Below are 18546 nucleotides of genomic sequence, written 5' to 3'. Positions count from 1 at the left end.
GGCAGGGCACGCCGCCGGCACGGCCTGGCGCGGCACGGCACCGGCACAGGCACTGGCGCGGCGCGGCGCGGCGCGGGGAGGAGGCGGGATGCTCCCTGAGCTGCCCCTGCCCCCGGGATGCTGACCCCCGCGCCCCCCCGGAAAGGTGATTCCCTGCCCGGGGACTCCCCCTCCCCGGGGATGCCCGCTGCGGCGGGGATCCCCGCGTCCCTGGGGGTCCTCGGGGATGGAGGCAGACCGCGTTGCCTCCATCTGGCCACGGAGCCAGCCCCTCGGCAGGCCCCCAGGCGTTCGCAGAAGCCCCCTTTTCGCCGCAGAGGCAACCAAAGACGCGCTCATTTGGGGGCGGCTGCAGGTGACACGGGGGTTCCGCGATGCGCAGGGGCCGGGAGCCGGGGATTCCTCTTTGCCCGATGGTTTTATGGAGCTGGGAGATTTGTGCCCGAGATTCCCTGCACACCTGAAGGAAAGGCATTAACATAGAGATAAACGGAGCACGCAGTGGCCGGGGAGACAAAGCCGCCTTTCATGCCCTGTTCCTGCTGCCTCTCGTTAATAAACAAATGCTTTTCCCTGCAGTGGTTTCCAGGAGGAGTCGCTTTAAGCTCCAAAAGGTGCTTGTTTGGGTTTATTTTCAAAGCTGATCCTGAAGCATCTGCACTCCCAAACCCTCGCTGCCCAGACAGTGCGGAAGGGAGCTGAGATGCTCAATGAGCAGCAGCAGAGGATTTTGTGGTTGTTGTTGCACTGGATTCTGCATTGAAGGGGAGCGGCCATAGTCCCATCCCGCGGAGGTGACCTGGAGGCAGGAGGGCTGGGCTCAGCCTGCTCCCAGGCGATGGCTCTGGGCACAGACTGCAATGGCCCCAGGGCCTTTAGAGCCCCAAGGAAACCCCTCAGCAAACCTCAAGAGATGCCAAGAGCTGGGTCTTTGAGCCCATCAGTGAGAGCAAAGGAGCACAGATGGCAGGATGGGGATTTGCTTTCCATTTAACACAGCACAGCCAGAACCATCAGGAAAAATGGGAAGGGAGCAGAGCCGCTGTGCCCAGCCCAGGCACAGGGCACAGCCTCTCCTCGTGTTTCCCCGGCTCGGGGTGGGAGCCAGCGTTATCCCATCGCACAGCCCCAGCGCACGCACCCAGGGCTCTGCAGCCATGGGCGGCCGTGGCTCCGTGCTGCCGGCCAGGACCGCTGCTCTTCCCCTCTCTGGGAATGCCGGCAGCTCTCCGAGCAGCGTGGCCATCGCAGGGCCGTGGGGCACCGGGAGCCCCGCGCTGTGCACACAGCTCGGGAGCTCGGGGACCATTTACTTCTTGTACACGTTTCCTCTTGCTAACCGTGATTTTCTGTGGCTTTTTGGTCTCGGATGTTTCTGAAGGCTTTCTCTTTTCCCCTGATCGGCGACCCTGCAGAACTGCAGAGGAATGCAGGTGGAGGTAGAAGGGACCAGAAGTGCTTCCCACGGCAGAGGGGAGAAGAGTATTTCCGATTCAGGAAGCTGCTCGGAGGAGCAGGGAAACCACCTGACTTCTCTCTTCTTTTGACATAAATCTCTGAGGAATTTCCCCTTTCCCTATCATTTTGCTCAGACAGCAACTGAGGTTCTTCCTGAGAAGGAAGGAGATATCGGATAGCATAACTTGAGCTGGAGCTCGCCTGCTCTACCCTGCCCCTCACCAGAAAGGGCAGTTTCGTGCCCAGGCAGCCGAGTCGCTAATCCTTGTCTGCTTTTGCAGGCTGAAATCCCACTGGGACCACAGTGGTTCTCCCGCTGAGAAATTCAGTGCAAGATACCTGTAAGGCCTCTGGGGCAATTTTGAAAAGTGAGTTTTCTTTGTCTCTGGGGCATTTTGGAGTCCAGAACACTTAGTCTCAAAAAAGGGCACTGGTCACATCTCCTTTTAGCAGTATTTTTCCTGCTGCTCAGCCTAACTCTTGTGAAATCCACTGTTTTTCATCACTTGAGACACTTGCTTTTCTCTTATCATTTCAAAAATGGTTTAGGACTAAATCCCTATCCCCCTTTTTTGCTGTTTTTCCCATATAAATGTAAAATCACTGTTTTCTATAGGTCCTTGGGCATTTTGACATATGAAATAAAAAGGCAAGGCCCTTGGTGCAGTCACCAGACCAAACTGAACACTGGCTTTGAGAGAACGAAGCCTGAATAACATATTTTAAAAACATTTTCCTTCAATTGAGGATAAATATTGGCAGGGAACCCAGGAGGTCTGTGGTCTGTTTCAATTTATCCAAAGCCCATCTCTCCCCTAACTCCCTGCTGTGAAAACCCATCGTATTCGCCATCCTGGCAGAGAGATGGAGAATCTGAGCTCAGCCTGGATTCCACCCTGTCTGCAGGACCCCAGAGTTCAGCAGCACCATCAGAGGTTTTCATTCCTCAGGCAAATGCTGTGGGGGCTGGTTTTTCTTTTACCTCCTTTAATTTTGTTCCTGCAATTTCTCAGAGATGCCTGAAAACAAAGCACCTCTCAGGTCTCTCTTCCCCTCTGCCAAGGGAGCTCCTGGCACGGAGCCCTGCCTGGTGCAGATGCCACACAGGGCAGTGTCCCAGTGTCCCTTGCTTCTTCAGGGAGCCCTGCAGCTCTTCTGCAAGGACAGATGTTGACTGCCCTTCTTCAGCATCCTCCACAGGCTGCAGGTCCTCAGCCTCCTCCATGTCAGTTGAAGACGCGCTCCTGAAAATCCAGCGTGGGGCTTTTGGTACAAGGAGGAACACAGCACAGAGCCACAGAACGTGCTGGGACCCACAAGGATCATCGAGTTCAATGGCTGGCCCTGCACAGGACACCCCAACAATCCCACCCTGTGCCTGGGAGTGTTGTCCAAATGCTCCTGGAGCTCTGGCAGCCTTGGGGCTGTGACCATTCCCTGGGGAGCCTGGGCAGTGTCCAGCACCCTCTGGGGGAAGAACCTTTTCCTAAATCCAGCCTAACACAGGTCCAGCCGTTCCCCAGTGTTATCCAGCATGGGGCTGTGCTAAGCTCTTCCCCCTTTCAGGCAAGCCTCAGAACGGTGCATGCATTGCAAGGGTGTCCCCCCACCTCCCACAGCCCTTCCCAGCACCAGCTCTATCCTGGTTCCCTGCAAGGACCCTGAAGCCCTGCTGGTGTGAAGACAGCAAATACAGGAGACACCATCCCATACCCCAGCCAAGGGAATATTGCTTTCTCTCCCTATGGGACACTCCTTCCCTGCAAGAATCAGGGGTTTCACAAAAGCCCCACAAATGCCAACAAATCCACTGCAGCCATTTTTTCCCACCTCCGTGTCTTCTCTGCAAGGATTTGGCTTGTTCCGTTTGGGGATGGCCATGGGAGCATCAGTGCCTGCCACATGGGGCAGGAGCCAGCCCTTCACCAGGACACAGCAGACTCCTGGCACCAGGGGGACACCACCACAGCCTCAGGTGAAATGAGAAAAGCAGGTGATAAATGATGAACACAGGAATTATAGAGAAAAAGCAAAGCCCAGCACTCAATCTGAGACTCCAGCCTAGATAATGACTAACCACAAAATCACAGAATGTCTTGGGTTAGAAGAGACCTTAAAGATCATCTAATTCTCCACCCCTGTCATAGGCAAGGACACCTTCCACTACACCAGGCTGCCCAGAAGACCATGGTCAAACAAGCCACATCTGTCAGTTCCTCCAGGTAATGAAGAATCAGAATAGAGAGTGACCTCCAAAATCTCCTATTCCACTTGCCTTGCCACTTGTCCCAGGCTCCAATGAGCAGCATGGCTGCAGCAAAGGAAACCAAGACCCTTCGCAGAAGTCCTCCAGCAGCAAAGCAGCCACGAGCCCAGCGGCCTGTCAGCTTCCCCCTGTCCAGCAGTGCTGCCACATCTCCTGCCTGTCAGTGTCAACCTCCAGACCAGGGGAGGGCAGAACTGAGGGGTGCAGCTGTAGGCACCAGTGCTGTCTCTCCCAGAAATGGACCATCCTGGCACAGAGGCCTGATCCAGCTACCCATCCATCCCCGAGCTGGGAGAGCAGCAACCCACTGTCATTCCATGAGATGTTCAACAGTCCAAAGAAAAGCTGAGAACATTTGCTGTAGGGAGAAATAGCACTACTTTATTATGATGAAACCCACCCCAAAAAACCTTTTATCTCCTTAGCACATGGTGATCAAAGGGAAAAAAAATCAAGAGCAAGTGGTTTCCTTCACCTGAGAGAAAAGCTGTTAGGGTTCCTCCAGCCCCATTGTGACACATTCACCTAGGCACTAGGAAGGGAAAAAAGCTACTCATCCTTCAAGGAAATGTGTGCCTGTTTTATTTGCTGCCCTCCCTGAGAAACTCATTCACTCCTTGTCCACCCACACGAACAGGAATGATGAATGAAAAACAAACCATAAACAATTCAGCCTTCCCTTTTTCCTCCCAGCCTTCCAATCAGATGTTCCAGCCCGTGCCTTAGCACCCAGATTTTGCCCGTTGATCATTCCAGTCGCGTGCCTTGGCTCGTTGTGCCGCTCACACGCTCCGTTCCTTGGATACAGACAGCTGCATCCAACACATTTGTCAGCAGCTCCAGCTCTGGGAGGGCTTCACACCACTCAGGGTGGAGGAGATGGGAGCCTCTGCAGGGCACTGCTGCCCAGAGCCAGAGGATTCCTGCAGTGGGACTGGCAGAGGTGGACACTGGCAGGGAGCTGACGATCAGCGAGGCAGCACTTCTTGTCCCCCAGAAGGACAGTGGTGCCCAGGCACTGAGATGTGTCACCAGAAAGGTGACACATGGGTGCAAAACGGCACCAGGGGGAGAAAATGCTCCCCTCAGGATGGTGTATCCCAGTCTCCAGCCCAGCAGTGAGAGACTCTTCCATCCCAGAGATTCTCCCTGGACTGGGTTTCGCTGCCAGCCACTCTGATGTTTCTCGCTCTCTCTCTCCCTTCTCTCCACACAACCTGCTTACACCCCCCTGTGTATTAAATAACAATTGCAGTCATACCAGGGCATCAGGTACTTCTGTGCACCTCTGAATTCCCTTCATAGGTAAAGTCCCCTCCCACTTTTGCCTATTTTGTGTATTTTTACGTAAAAATATGCTGAGTGGGTGGATGCCTTATTACATGTGCAGAAAACACAGGGAATGAGGACTTGAGGTATCACCACAATAATAGAGAGGGACAAGGCTCTTTGGCTTCGCCCTTGATTCCCTGTTTAAATGTAATTTGCCATTGTTAGACAAGAGGCCCTCTCCAAATGACTTCTGAGATCCAGGAGACCATTTCTGCAGCAATAAGTTTCTGCTTGTAGGCAGCCTGTGGCTGGAAAATGCCCTTGATATTACAGAAATGGTAACTTGTTTAATAGATCCCAATAAAGAGGAAAGCCCAGGAGCTCGGGTGGCAGCATCTGAGCCCTGTACTGAGAGGTGCACAGACCTTACGGCAAGGCTAAATATAGGCCTCACAAACCAGAACAACAGAGCTTTTACTGAGAAGATAATCAAGCCCTGGAGGAAACTACACAATATAAAGCTTAGATTTAAAATAAATGTGAAATGAGTTGGTGGATTCGGGACTAGTTCCTTATGGAAAAGTTTTCACATCAGAAAAAAATCACTTGATGAAATGGGCTCTTTAATTAGCAGTTTCAGCAAGAAGCCAGGAGGGTTGGAGGGGTGCTGGAGCCTCATCACTCACCTTTCCATCTTGTCCTTTGCAAGGAGAGCTGGGATCAGGGGAGGGGTGGGCTGTCCCAGGCTGCTGCATGTAAGGGGCTGAAGAGGAGCCCTGTTGGTTCTCCCTGTGCTCTCCCTGTGCTCTCCCAAGAACGTCCTGCACTCTCCAAAGGCAACACCCAGGGCAGCAAGTGCTGAATCCAGGCAGGAAATCCCCAGCCTGGGCCTGGGCACAAGACAGGTGTCCGTGGTTCCCTGCACACCAGCCTCTCACCCTGCACCCACCAGTGGCCAGGCTGCAGCCCCCAGGACTGTCCAAACCAGCTTTGAGGGAGCAAGAGCCTGAGTGTAACTTCCCAGCTGTGATGCCCAGGTAGGGAAGCTGTGTCCCACCCACCAGGGTACACCATGGCACTGCCATGTCCTCACCCAGCTCTCCTTCAGCCAGCTAAAGGGATGCAAATTAAAAAATAAGACCAAGTTGGTTTTTCTTTTCCTCCCTCATTCTTTCCTCACACTGTAATTGTGTGGTTTGCAATTAATTTGTGTCTTTATGTCTCCTTTCCTCAATGAGTTAACGAAAATTATTTTTGCTCCAAGGTGGAGTACGAATGTCTCACTCTGTGCTGAGTGTGAGAGGAAGACACAGGGCCCAGGAGGAACAGAAGCTCCTGCTTCCTTGAGGAGTGGTGGGTTGAATCAGGCTCCTGAGCCTCTCCAAGCATCTGAGCCTCAAGTTTCATTTTTCAGCTCCATTTTCAGCTCCTTCTCCTCCTTGCAAAGCCTGTGCAACAGCAGTGGGAGGTTACAAATAGAGCAAGGCAGCTCATCTGCTGCATCTCACTCGTGTGATCCGTGGGCACGCACGTGCACGTGCTGGATCCTCCCTCCACGGGCACTTCAAGACTTTCCCGGCATATCCAAGGCCACGCATCTTTCCCGGTCTGTAGCTCCCTCCTCAGCCCTTTGCTGTGCACATCCTGGCTGGAGCTGAGGACACAGGCAGCACCACATGCAGCTGCACTGAGATTAACCCTGCAGAGCCAGGGACAGTAATTTGTATTGCCTCATCCAAAATTCATCGCCTGGGAAGGCTGCCAGGCCAGCTCTGCCACGACAGAGGCTTCAGTGGGAAGCTCTGCTTGCTACAGGAGGGATGGGGCACAGACAACACTGATGCTTACCTGCCCCAGGGGATACTGCTCCTGCCTCTCTCTCCTCTCCTGAAGGCTGGATCACACATACAGACTCGTTGGGTCGGGGGCACACAGACTGAAAGGAGGGATGATGGGAGGTGGTCTCATTTAATCTGTCTGAGAGGAAATTTAGGGCTGAGTTAATGGCCAAAAACTACCTGGAGGGCAGGTACAAAGGCTACAGAGCCAAAGTCTCCTTGGTGGGGCATTTCACACAGGGCAGTGGCCCTATAGTGCAGCTTGGGATGCTGAGGGTGAATATCCAGGGGATCTTTCTTTCCCAGGAGGTGGCATATCCCTAGGAGAGCACACAGCGTGGGGGCAGGGGTCCTTCATTGTTCAGGGTTGATGAAGCTAAGCCCAGTGAGGCCACGGTCATCCTGTCCTAGTGCTGACAACAGTCATGGTGCAAGCAGGCACCAGCTGGAGCATGCCAGGGCTCCCATCCCACTGCCCCTTCTAGGACCCTGAGACTCTGGGATAACATGAGCTCTAAGCAGTCTGGCACGGCTGTTTCTGAGCACCCAGCTAGTGGGAAAATGCTGGGTGCCCATGACACAGCACAGAGCACTGTCTGTTCCCCTTCCAGGAGTCACCGCTTCTTCATGCAGGGAAGCGATGGGGACCTGAATGAGGGTCCCAGAGGCACTTCAGAGCGGGGGTCTGGCACAACCCTCCTGCTTCCCCGGGCTGGGGATGGCCAAGGAGCCAGCAGGAGCCTTGGCTCTGATCTGAGGGGAGCAGTCTGTCCCTAGTCCCCACCAAGCCCCATGCACACCCCCTTCCTCAGGGACACTCTCTGGGCTGGATGGGGGAGGAGGTGGTGTGGGGGTTCTCTCTCCAGTCTCAGTAAGAAATGCCCAACAGCAAAAGGCTTGATAAAATAGCTGTTTTAACAAGGCAGAGTAAAAAGAGAAATATCAAGGGCAAGTAAGCCTTGTGCCCCTTCAGATGCAGAGCACCCTGCATTTCTGCAGCGTTGGATGCACCCAGGATGGATTTTCCCCAGTGCTGCACATTCCTTCCCCTGGAGAGAAGTTCTTCCTTTTTGGTTCCTCAAGCTATTATATCCCTCTTTTTATTCTCTTATTAAGGCAGCTGTTCCATTATGCCATTTGCTGTCAGGCCTTTCATGCTGAGATGCAGAACTAACCCCCACTCCCACCTCACCCCCCGGTGTGGAACAAGGAGCCCCTCACAGGTACCCGAGCCCCTTTCCTTCCCAGCCCCTGCACTGCTTTCCCCAGAACAAGGGTCTGTGGCTGCTGTGCTGGCTGCAGACTGCCCCACAACTCTCCAGCAAAGCCAGCTTGCTAATGCTCCTGTTTTGTAAATAGTTTTCCTCTCTGACGCAAAGCAGGTGCTCCACACACCACAGTCTCTTACCTGCTCCATCCAGACCTTGCGGAGTCCCAGCACTGCACCTCCCCACCTGAACCTCGTGGTATTGGCTGAGCAGCTGTAAAACAATTAATTGAATTTAATTATTGAGAGGATGTTCATGTTTCCTGCACACTTACACACCACCTTATCTCAATCACACCAGGGCTGGTCTATAATTCTCTTTTTAATGAGTTCCCAAAATATTCCTGTAAGCAATATCCTCAAACCAGCTCCTCTATCCAGACACTGTGAGAGGCTGAAACCACCCTAATGGTCCCTGGGGAGGGAGAAGGACTTCTTGCTGTGCTGGGTGCATTTTGTATTGGTGCCAGGCAATTCCTGGTCTCCACAGCAGCAGGGTTTAGGGGAGCCATGGTTTTCTCCTCTTCCTGGTGTGATTCAGTCTGCTGTGCTCCTTCAGTCCTTCAGCCTACTCCAGGGCTATTGCACAGCCCCAGCTGGGACTTGTGCATCTAAAAGCAGACAACCAGCAGACAATCTGGGGGCCCACAGCTGATCCAAACCCAGCCAGGTACTGCAGGAGCTGCCAGGGCAGAGAGCTGCCATCATCCCTCCAGGCCTGGGCCACAAAAATGTCCCCTTCTCTAACAGCAAGAGTCAGCCCAGCAAATGCCACCCTATCCTACTCTGTCCTCCTCCTCGGAATTACTTCATAAAAGTGAAGCTGTTTCCCCTCTGACACCAAGCCAGAGCGGACTCTGCAGCCAATTTGCTCTGTGAGAAATCAGAGCATGGAAAAATTCAGTACCTTCATAATTTTACTCATGGCATCTTTCAGGGAAAAGTAAAAAGATACTGACTCCATGGTAAGGGTCTGACTTATGGACTAAGAGGTTCTCAGTTAACACCTCTTCAGCAAAATCCAAACCACTGAGACGGGTTATGGGACAACTTTTTTGAGCTGATAATCTCAAAATAAGCCAAGGAGAACAGGAATCCCAAGTTTTCAAAACCCAGACACATCTCGACAGGACAAAAAACAAAAAATCCCACCCAGGGCCACAATGATGCTCCAGAAAATACCTCCAGAGCAGCTCTGAAAGAGAGGTAGGCAAATGTTAAATCATTACTAAAATAAACTTTGATACTTTGAGACATTCCCCTGCTACAGTACAACATTTCCTAATGCTGCCCATGGGAAGTCGTGCACAAAATAGGAATAGTGCCTGACTCTTCCTCGTCACAGCACCCATGTCAGGCTCACAGGACTCTGCAGTTGTGGGCTGGGCCTCTCATCACCTCAGGGCTGGTAGGAATCAACCCCATCACCTTGTGAATGACAAGTGACTCTGCTGCCTTAAATAACCCCCTCAGCACAGTCCCTTTTCTTCTTGGTAAAGTTTCAAATGAGAAGCCAAGTTGGCTTTTCTCTCCCTCGAGGTCCAGAAACTGATGGACCTTTAAAGGGAGGTATCACACCTACCTCCCATCAGTGGCAGCCCCCTCGCACCTCTCACAGGAGGATTGCAGAGCTGGCCATAACTCTATGTAGCAGCACAGTCCTTGAAGGACTGCTGGGACTTCCTACCAGGGAAGACACTGGAGCATGGTTTAAAGAACAGCTTTACTTTCCTGGAAAAGACAAGGACTGGGGTCTGGTGGATGCCTCCTCCAAGGTGTGGGGCAGGACACCTGGCTGGGCCACAGAAGGACAGGGCAACAGGTAGTGTTGCAATACTTGAAGAATGGCTTCAAACACTCTTCCTGTTACCCCTTACTCCACAAAATCAAACTCAGACATCATCTTGTATCTCCTCTAAACAGGCTTTGTTTGCCACCACAGCCAGTTGCTGTGAACAGCCCCTAATGAGATGCCTTGGTTGTTCTCATGTTTGCATAATGAGGAGTTTAGAAGTTACAAGCTATAAATTCTTCTCGACCAAAGCTCCCACATTCTCCACGCCAGGCCGAGAGGTATCTGTGTAAATAGGTTTGTTTACAGTCAGCCAAGTTTATTCATCCCAGGGATCCAACCAGATTCCTGTCCTGATGACGTGACTGCCAAACAGCATCAGCACCAGCTCCACCAGCACCGGGCAGAGCAGCTGGTGCCCTGCTTGGATCTGTGCCCATCCACAGGGCTGCGGGCTCCCACCTGAGGGCCCAGCCTGCTGCAGAAAGATCAAGCTCATGGGACACATCACCTCTCAGACAGAGCAAGACCAAGCACAGGGCTAGTGTGAAAACTCAGACCCAGCTCCAGGAGCTGGGAAAATCTTCTTGGAAGGCAGCTGAACACAGGAAACACAGAAACCATTGGGCCCCGGGGCTGAGAGATGCCAGAGACACGTGGCTGCTTTGGGTCTTTCCCAGTGATTTCTCTCTTTTTCTTCTGCTGCCACAACTTAGAAGGATCTGCAGGCCATGACACCAGCCTGGCATTGCTCTGGGGGCAGAAACGGGCCCCTTCCTTCAGGTCAGGCCCCCCTGAGAGGGCACTGTGCATGGGCAAATGTATCCTGAGGAAGCCTCTGGCAAAGAGACACCAACTCTGGCATGTGCCCTGCAAGGGGGCAATTCACTGTTGGGGCTCAGACTGGACCCCACCCCAAACTAGGACTGTTTGCCTCTGCCAGTCTGACTCTCCTCTCCAGAAAGGAAATGCCAGGAGAACAAGAGATGGTCATTCCTTCTGGTGTTTTGAGGCAACAATCCTGGGAGACAGGAGGAAATCCTACTCCCAAGGCAATGGAGTTGGGCTCCCTCCTGCCAGCACCCTCTCCAAGCTCCCAGCTGCTCTCTGCACCAGGTCCCCAGCACTGCTCTTGCCCAAAGGCACCCAGCAGCCACCCCTGGCTGTGCTCCTCCAGCCAGAGCTGCCACACAGCTGCCCAGCTCTCCTCTGCCAGTGCCCAAATTGCCACGCCAGGTGGCCAGGTGTCTGCAGCCACCATCCCCTGCAGCTCTGGGGAAATAAACAACTCCTCTGTCACCTTTTCCTTGCTTTCCTTGCTGCTCAGGCAGCGCTGCCCCTTCAGCAGCTCACCTGCCCCTGGGAAAACCACTTGGCTTTCCACCCTGGGGTAGGACGTGAGGAAGGCAGAAGGTTCCTCCTATCCTCATGTGTCCCTGGCCTTCCCTCCCAGGCATGCAGACCCTGACCAAGGGGAAGAGGAAAGGACACGAGTGGCAGGGGCAGCACCAGGCTTGCAGGAGCTGCCAGCTCATCCTGGCCACACTAAACACACAATCTCACCTTGAAAAGCTCTTTCCCCGTGCCCCCAGTGGCAGTGACACCCCACAACTGATCTCTTGCCGGGAGCAGACACCCGTCGCTGGAAGAAAAGAACAATGATTAACCTCCAGGAGTAACTTTGAAGGGGGCAATTCCCGTCTCCTGGATCTGCACAGCAGCTCCCATCCTCCCTGCAGAGCATGGACCTGCTCCCAGGGCAAATCCCTGCTCAGCCTCAGCACCAAGGCAGCTCTGCAGAGCACGGGGGATGAAACACTTCAAAACAAGCTTGAACCAGGGCCACGGCTGGCCCTGAGTCCAAGAGTCAGAAAGGGGCCAAGAGCACTGTGAGCAGAAAAGGTGTTTATAAACACCTCTCCAAGCCTCCTGCACAGCAAGACGAGCTGTGGACATGCCTTTGGCTCCTTCCTGCTCATCTCTGACTGGGCTTCACAAGAGCTTCCAGGGCATGTTTTTGTCCATTTATCTTAGAATTGGGAGGGAGGGGAGTTGGAAGAGTTTAAATTAAGCTCCAGTGCCTCTGCTCTCCTCCAGGTAGGTATTACTCTATTCCTGGGTTTATGTAGCATCCTTTAAATTACTGCTTTAGATATCAGCTGTGCCTACAGGGATGCATTCACCCATACACACATATATGCCCCCAGGACCCAAAAGGCAGGTCCTGAGCTTCTGCAATGAGCCTACACTGCTAGAACAAGCCTTGAGTACACCCATTAGCCTTGTGGCTGCCGTTTACCACCATGGGAAAAAAGGATTCAAAACCAGGGGCACTAACATCACTAGGTGGGTGCAGGGTCCAGGGGGGCAACTCTCTGGATGCAGAAAGAGGTTCCACCACAGGAATATCAGCTACTTGCAATCCAGTAATGGATCAGAGCACTTGTCTGTACTGCACAGCTCCATCTGCACAGCTGGAGTTTGCTCTTCATTGTGTGAGTTTTGGGGGAGTTTTCCTCTCAGAGCCATGTGAACCAAACCCCACAGAGAATGGGGGAGCCGGGACTCTGTGTGCTGGTTGTGGCTGGGGTAGAGTTAATTTTCTTCCCTGTAGCTGCTATGGGGCTGAGCTTTGGATTTGTGCTGAAAACATGGGTGATAACAGAGAGATGTTTTCGTTATTGCTGAGCAGGGTTTACACAGAGCCAAGGCCTCTTCTGCTTCTCGCATCACCCCACCAGCGAGCAGGTTGGGGGTGCACAAGGATTTGGGAGGGGACACAGCCAGGACAGCTGACCCCCAGTGACCCAAGGGATATCCCAGACCACACAGCTCTGCTGTCCTGGGGGTGGCTGAACACCTGCCTGCAATGGCAGGTGGGGAACAGGTTCCTTGCTTTGCTTTGCTGGTGCACCTAGGTTTTGCTTTCCCTATTAAACTGTCATTATCTCAGCTGCCAGTTTTTCTTTTATCCTTCTGATTCTCTCTCCCAGCCCATCAGTGAGTGAGTGGATGATGGTGCTGAGCTGCCACCTGGGGTCAAACCACAGCACTGTGTCATGCTGGCAGCAGCCAGCCCACCTGAGAGCTGAGGACTCGCTGTGTCCTCTCAGAGTGGCAACACTCAGGTTAGCATCTTCAGAGAAAAACTTTTGGGGAAAAGAAAAAGTCAAAGCCTCCTTTTCTTGGATGCAAAACTGCTAAACCATGATTTGTTCTAAATCTCATTTCAAAACTGCGATTTGTTCTGTATCTTCCTTCTCACCCTTGCAGGTGTTCGGGGTTTCTTTGGCCCCACACAGAAGTAGTCAGCCCATTTCACCCCAGCTCTATGAGCAACCTTGCTCCCTGTGAACAGATTGTAAGAAATCTAGTCATGAGTCGGGAATTGCCAACATCCTCACACACTTTTTAAGGAAAGGGGTTTTAAAGTAATCTGAGAAAGAATCACAGCCTGCAAAAAGCTGCATTGGGGAGGGGCTGGAGTATTAACCTCAAAAACCAGAAGTTACAAATGGCCAGAAAGTTCTCCTGGCTGGAGGAGAAGGAATGGAGGCACACTCATACCTGGGAGTCTCTAGTACCAAGACTCCTCTCTGCCTTCTCCCACCCTTTTCTCCTCTGGGAGCCTCCACCGGCTGGACTGGTCTTGGGCACTTTAGTGACCCTGCTTGGTGTGATCCAACAACCTTAGAGGCTGGCAGGATAAACCAGGCATTGTGGCACAGGAGTGGAAGGCACCTCTATGAGGCAAAGCTGAGAAACCCAGAATGCTGCAGACAAAGCCAGCCAGTGCTTTGTAAAGCACACTTCCCAAAAATGTGCCTTGAGGGGATGAATTCACAGGCCACAACCCCCAGCATGTCCATAAGTCCAGAAGGAAAAGCAAGACCAGAGAGGGTGTCAGCTGTCTTGCTGCATGGCTGTGCAAGTCCAGAACCAGGAGTCATGGCTGGAGAGACAACAGGACCATCTGGGCACAGCTCTGGAGACAGCAGCAAGGCAGCACGAAAACAAGAGGAATCAAACAGCAAAAGCACAGGAGGTGCTGTCACCTTAATAAAAGGATGAACCAGCTGGTCACCAGGAGCCAGAGCAGCTGTCCCTGTGAGCCAGCTATGCCCACCTTCCTGGACGTCCCTGTGGACAGAGCACCTTCCCAGCCAGTGCCATGGGCATGGGAAGAGGGAAGGGAAGCAGGAGGTCCACCCAGTCATCACACCAGTTCAACTGGAGGCAAAGAAGCCATCTGGATACTGGGAAACAGGCAGTCACACACATGGGTGACACAGTCTTTGCTAATTGCTGCACATGATGCTGGGCTCCAGTCCTTACTCCTCCTTAGGAGGCAAGGAGCAGAGAGCCCTGGGTTTATAAATTATTCTCACTGAAAACCAACAAGATTGGAATTTGGTGGCCATTTGCTGCTAGTTTTCAACAGAATAGCAACCAGCACTTCCCGGATTACGTGGGGAGCTGGAGAATCATGCTTCCCTCTTAACATCTCTGAGAACCAAGAGCTGGGCAGGGTCCTCGCTCTCTGCAGGTGACGACACCACAGAGCCCTTCATGGTCAGAAAGAACTGATGAGGGGAAAGCCAGCTGAGAAAAGGGCAGAGGGGGACTTGCAGGCCAGTCAAAGGAGAAGAGAAAGCACACTGGAGTTGGAAGAAGCCATCACGAAAACAATCCCAAACTTGATTCACTCGGATAGGACATCACATAGTGCTTAGAAGAATTAGCACTTTATCTTTGCAGACACAAGACACAAGAACTTGTTCTGCCATTGTGCAGTCATTGATTCCTTCCTTTCTTTCTTTCTGTTTGTTTTTTGGTTTTCGTTTCTGAACAGGGAGCAAAAGCAGCGTCGTTACAGCTCACCATGGAAACTGCCACCGTGGACAAGGAATGGCTGATACGTCCTCGGGATGTCACTCTCTAGCAGGTGGCCAAAAGGACACAAACCCTGTACCCAGGGCCAGTCTGGATCCGGCTGTGCCCCACTCTGGAACGCCTGGAAGCCAGGCTCCCTGGCAGAGTTACCCCTCGGGCAGTGACCCTCCAGTACCCCCGTGGAGGAATCGTTGCCTCAGTGCTCCCCCAAAACAGATCATCAAAGGAAACGGAGTTGCTTTCTTGGAGAGAAGCGGTTCCAGCTGGAGGGCTGCAGTTGTCCGTGGCCAAGCTTTCCCATTGTTATTTTACAGTTGCTTGATGTTCTGAAAGATATTTAGAAAAATGACTTTAACTGTCCTGTGCCAAACTGGGTGAGGGTGAAAAAAAAATGAAATTTGGCAGAGATGTTATTCATTCAGCATGTAGCTTGGATGACGTCCAGTGACTAACACAGGAGTTTTAACTGATCTGGGAGACTAAAAGCCATTCACAAATAATTTGATTTAGGGTCACTGTGATTTCTTTTTATAAATAATTTTCATTGAGAAGTATTTTTTTAATTAGGATCGACAGATCCTAATAGCAACGCTATTGTGCGTGCCACTCATCGTTCCCGTCTTCCTAAATGACTTTCATATGTTGTGTGCTGGTTTCCTGTTTGCTGCACATGATGGGGCTTGTTCACCGGGTGACCAACGCCTCACGACAGTGGACGAGCCATGCTGAGCTCCTCTCCCCAAAGGCACACTCCAAGGAGGACCCAGATAGAAAGCACAGGGAGCTTTCACCATCCTGTTACACACTCCAGGTCAGGGGCTGGTCTGAGCCTTCACCCAGCCTCAGACATCCCCACATGGCTGTCTGAGTGCTCTGCATCTGAGCGATGGCAAAAGCCACTTGGCTTTGATTCCTTCAGTGCCCCAAGTCCCATCACGGCACAGGAAGTTCTCTGAACAAGAACATGCTCCCTTTTCCGTGGTGGGGGTGCTGGACAAGAACAGGACCAAGGCAAATATCTGACACAACCCAGAAAAAAGTCTAAGCTCAGTCACCTCCTAACCCAGCAGATCGCCCAACTCAGCCTGAGTAGATCTGGGAAGACTGCAGGAGAATTCGGACAGCGGATGAGAGAAGAATGACTCGGTGACTCGAATGAATCTTGCTTGGCAACATCCTCCATGTGTGACAGCCTTTTCTTTGACTTGCACAATAACACTTGCAGCCCAGCCACTTCAGTAACTAATCTTATCTGTTGTTTGAATGGCTCTTAGCTTCCCTCCTGTTGATTATAAATGTTTGTACAAGTTCTTGGAGTCAGCAGAGTTGTTTCATAGCTGAATAACAGGCTTGGGCTCCAAACTTCGAGATGCTCCCAGTAATGATCAGATATGTTCTTAAAATTCCTACTGAATTGGATTTCCAAACAAAAGGCCCATTGATCTTAAGCCTGAGATCCCAGCCATAACTCCGAAAACCTTTTCCCTTGTCTTTCTGAGGAACTGAAACTGGTGTGAAAAATGACTACAACAGTCAAACAAAGGAGGATTATCTTATGAGAGATTCAAATTTAGTCTCATTTAGGCTATCAGAACAGGGCTGAAGGGGATATAATTGCTACTGAGAGACACGTGAAGGGGAGAAAACATCAGGAAATCTTGTGAAATCTCCAAGCTGAGAGTTGTGGGGCTGGAGATGAAATGATTTCTGATTTTCAGAGCAAAGAGGTCTGGGATGGGTTTCAGCAGAACCCACAGAGGCAGCGCAGTGTGCACCCTGATAACCATATGGGAGACACTGATGGGACCGCAACAGCCAGGACAGGCAGCATGTGACCCAGGAGTACTCTGCAAGATTCCAGTCCTGTCTTTGGCCTGTACAAGGCCAAACGTGGACAACGTATGAAGAGACTCCCCTGGCTCCTGCACTTATCCACCACCCTGGTCCATCCTGCTTTGCACCCTGCTTCATTCAGCAGCCATCCCAAGCTTGCCTTGGCCACAGGATCATGTTTGAGCACTGGGCAGACCAATTTAGGTCTCTGTGGGTTCCCAGGGTGGGCTGCTGTGGTAGAGCTCCCATTGAAAAGATTATCTGTTGGGAAGAAAACCACTTCTTTTCCTCTGTTCTGTTGACTTCAATAAGTAAATGCCTTATTCAAGCCAAATTCAGGCACAAAATCAGAGCATTAGGTAGTGGCTGTGACTTCCAACACAGAGTGGTGCTGGGCAAGCAGAATCCCACAAAACATCATGCCACCAAAGCAGGTTGTTCCCAGGATTGCTGGTATCCACTTGGAGCACATCCACTCCCAAAATAGTACCACTGGCCTGTGCTGGGGAGGAAGAACAACCTCTGCTGCTGGCCAGCATCCTCAGCACCACCAATTTTCACCAGTCAGAGACAGACTGGCCACGCACCTCCAGGGCACCAACACAATTCCTTAGCAGTTATGCATTTCCCAGTTCTAGCACATGGATAAAGCAGTGGTTCATCCATAAGGATACCTGGTGGTGATAGCAACAGGCCACATGGATAGGCCTCAGGTTGTCTAATGTCATTTGATCTGAGGATAAAAAGAGCAAATCAAGAGAGAGGGGTTGCCAAAGCACCAGCCCACAGCCTGCCATGGGTGCAGCATGGCAATGCCGACCCGGACACGCAGTTCCCACACCGGGAAACGCTTGGGACAGTTCAGGTGGGCTGAAAATCAAACACAGCATCCACGGAGAGCACCGCACACGCCAAGCACGCAGGGCTTTCCTGCAGCCGACAGCTGGCAAGCTGCAGCTCAGCCAGTGCTGAAATATCGTTTCTGTGGTAAAAGGAAACTGCTTCTCTATTTATTGTTTTTATTACCCATGGAGTCGCCATCACCACGGCTTTAACCACAGCCATGGGGCAGGCTGGGGGTTCCTCCTGGGATAGCTGAGCGTCCTCTAACCTGACAAGATGTCTCAGCAGTTCACTCCCTGTCTCCTCAAGAAAGCCATTTGTGTGCCAAGCACATTCCTCAGGCCACCCCAAAATTCACCTCATAGCACCGCTCCTTGTGCAACACTTGCAGGCTTTTTGGGATGCTAGATCCATGCCTTCCAGAGAAGTCAGCAGTCCTGGAAGCAGCAGGCAAGGAAGCAACTTCTACCCAGAGCAACCCTGCCACTTTGCTTCCTGACCTGCAGCACCAGGAGAAAACATCCTTACTTGGGCTGGAGCTGGCTTAAAATTGAGGGTTTGGCAACAAGGACTAGAAGTTAAAGCATCTCCTCCAAAACCCACCCCCAAATCTCCAAAACCCACCCCCAAACCTCAAAAATCCACCTCCAAGCCTCCGAAATCCCACCTCCAAGCCCCACCTCCAAACCCCCGCTACGGGGGGACGCCCGGTCCCCCCGGTCCCCATCCCCGCTGTGCTCCCGAGCCTCCAAACCCCGCGCCACGCCATAGGCCTATTAATTAACTTCATTATCAACCCCGAATAAACACATCTCCCACCCGGCGATCCCGGGCATCCCTCCCGGCCGGAGGGCCCGCTGCGGAGCGCTCTCCCGCGAGGTTCCCGCCGGGGAGCACGAACCCGGCGGCTCTCCCCGGCCCCGCCAGCTGCCGCCGGGGTGCGGGAGCGCGGTTCCGGCGGGGACAGCGGCCGGGGCCGGTGCCGGTGCCGCCCGGAGCGCGGTCGGACGCGGCGCCGGTGCGCGGGGGGGAGCGCGGAGCTGCAGTACCCACGGCGGCCGCTCGGCGGCGCGGCGCTGCCGCC

The 18546-nt window shown here is 52.7% G+C and overlaps 2 long non-coding RNA genes across 3 annotated transcripts; one reads left to right on the top strand and one right to left on the bottom strand.

The window, feature by feature from the left end:
• The first annotated feature begins 12 nt into the window (after positions 1–12).
• On the top strand, positions 13–578 carry LOC121663274. Its single transcript, XR_006015585.1, has 2 exons — positions 13–145; positions 318–578. It is a non-coding gene; the product is annotated as an uncharacterized LOC121663274 (long non-coding RNA).
• Positions 579–4085: 3507 nt separating this feature from the next.
• Positions 4086–18459, bottom strand: LOC121663270. Of its 2 annotated transcripts, XR_006015584.1 has the most exons (4): positions 18282–18459; positions 8243–8315; positions 6845–6973; positions 4086–6695 (listed from the first exon to the last, which is right to left on the bottom strand). It is a non-coding gene; the product is annotated as an uncharacterized LOC121663270 (long non-coding RNA). The 2 variants fall into 2 exon arrangements; XR_006015583.1 differs by lacking the exon at positions 18282–18459 and having other exon boundaries at positions 8243–18073.
• Between the last annotated feature and the right edge of the window lie 87 nt (positions 18460–18546).

The sequence above is a fragment of the Corvus kubaryi genome, unplaced genomic scaffold (genome assembly GCF_017639235.1).
Source record: "Corvus kubaryi isolate FWS band 111438036 unplaced genomic scaffold, C.kubaryi_AGA036_p1.0 37270, whole genome shotgun sequence".
NCBI classification, from domain to species: domain Eukaryota; kingdom Metazoa; phylum Chordata; class Aves; order Passeriformes; family Corvidae; genus Corvus; species Corvus kubaryi.
This window is presented reverse-complemented; position numbering and strand designations above follow the sequence as displayed.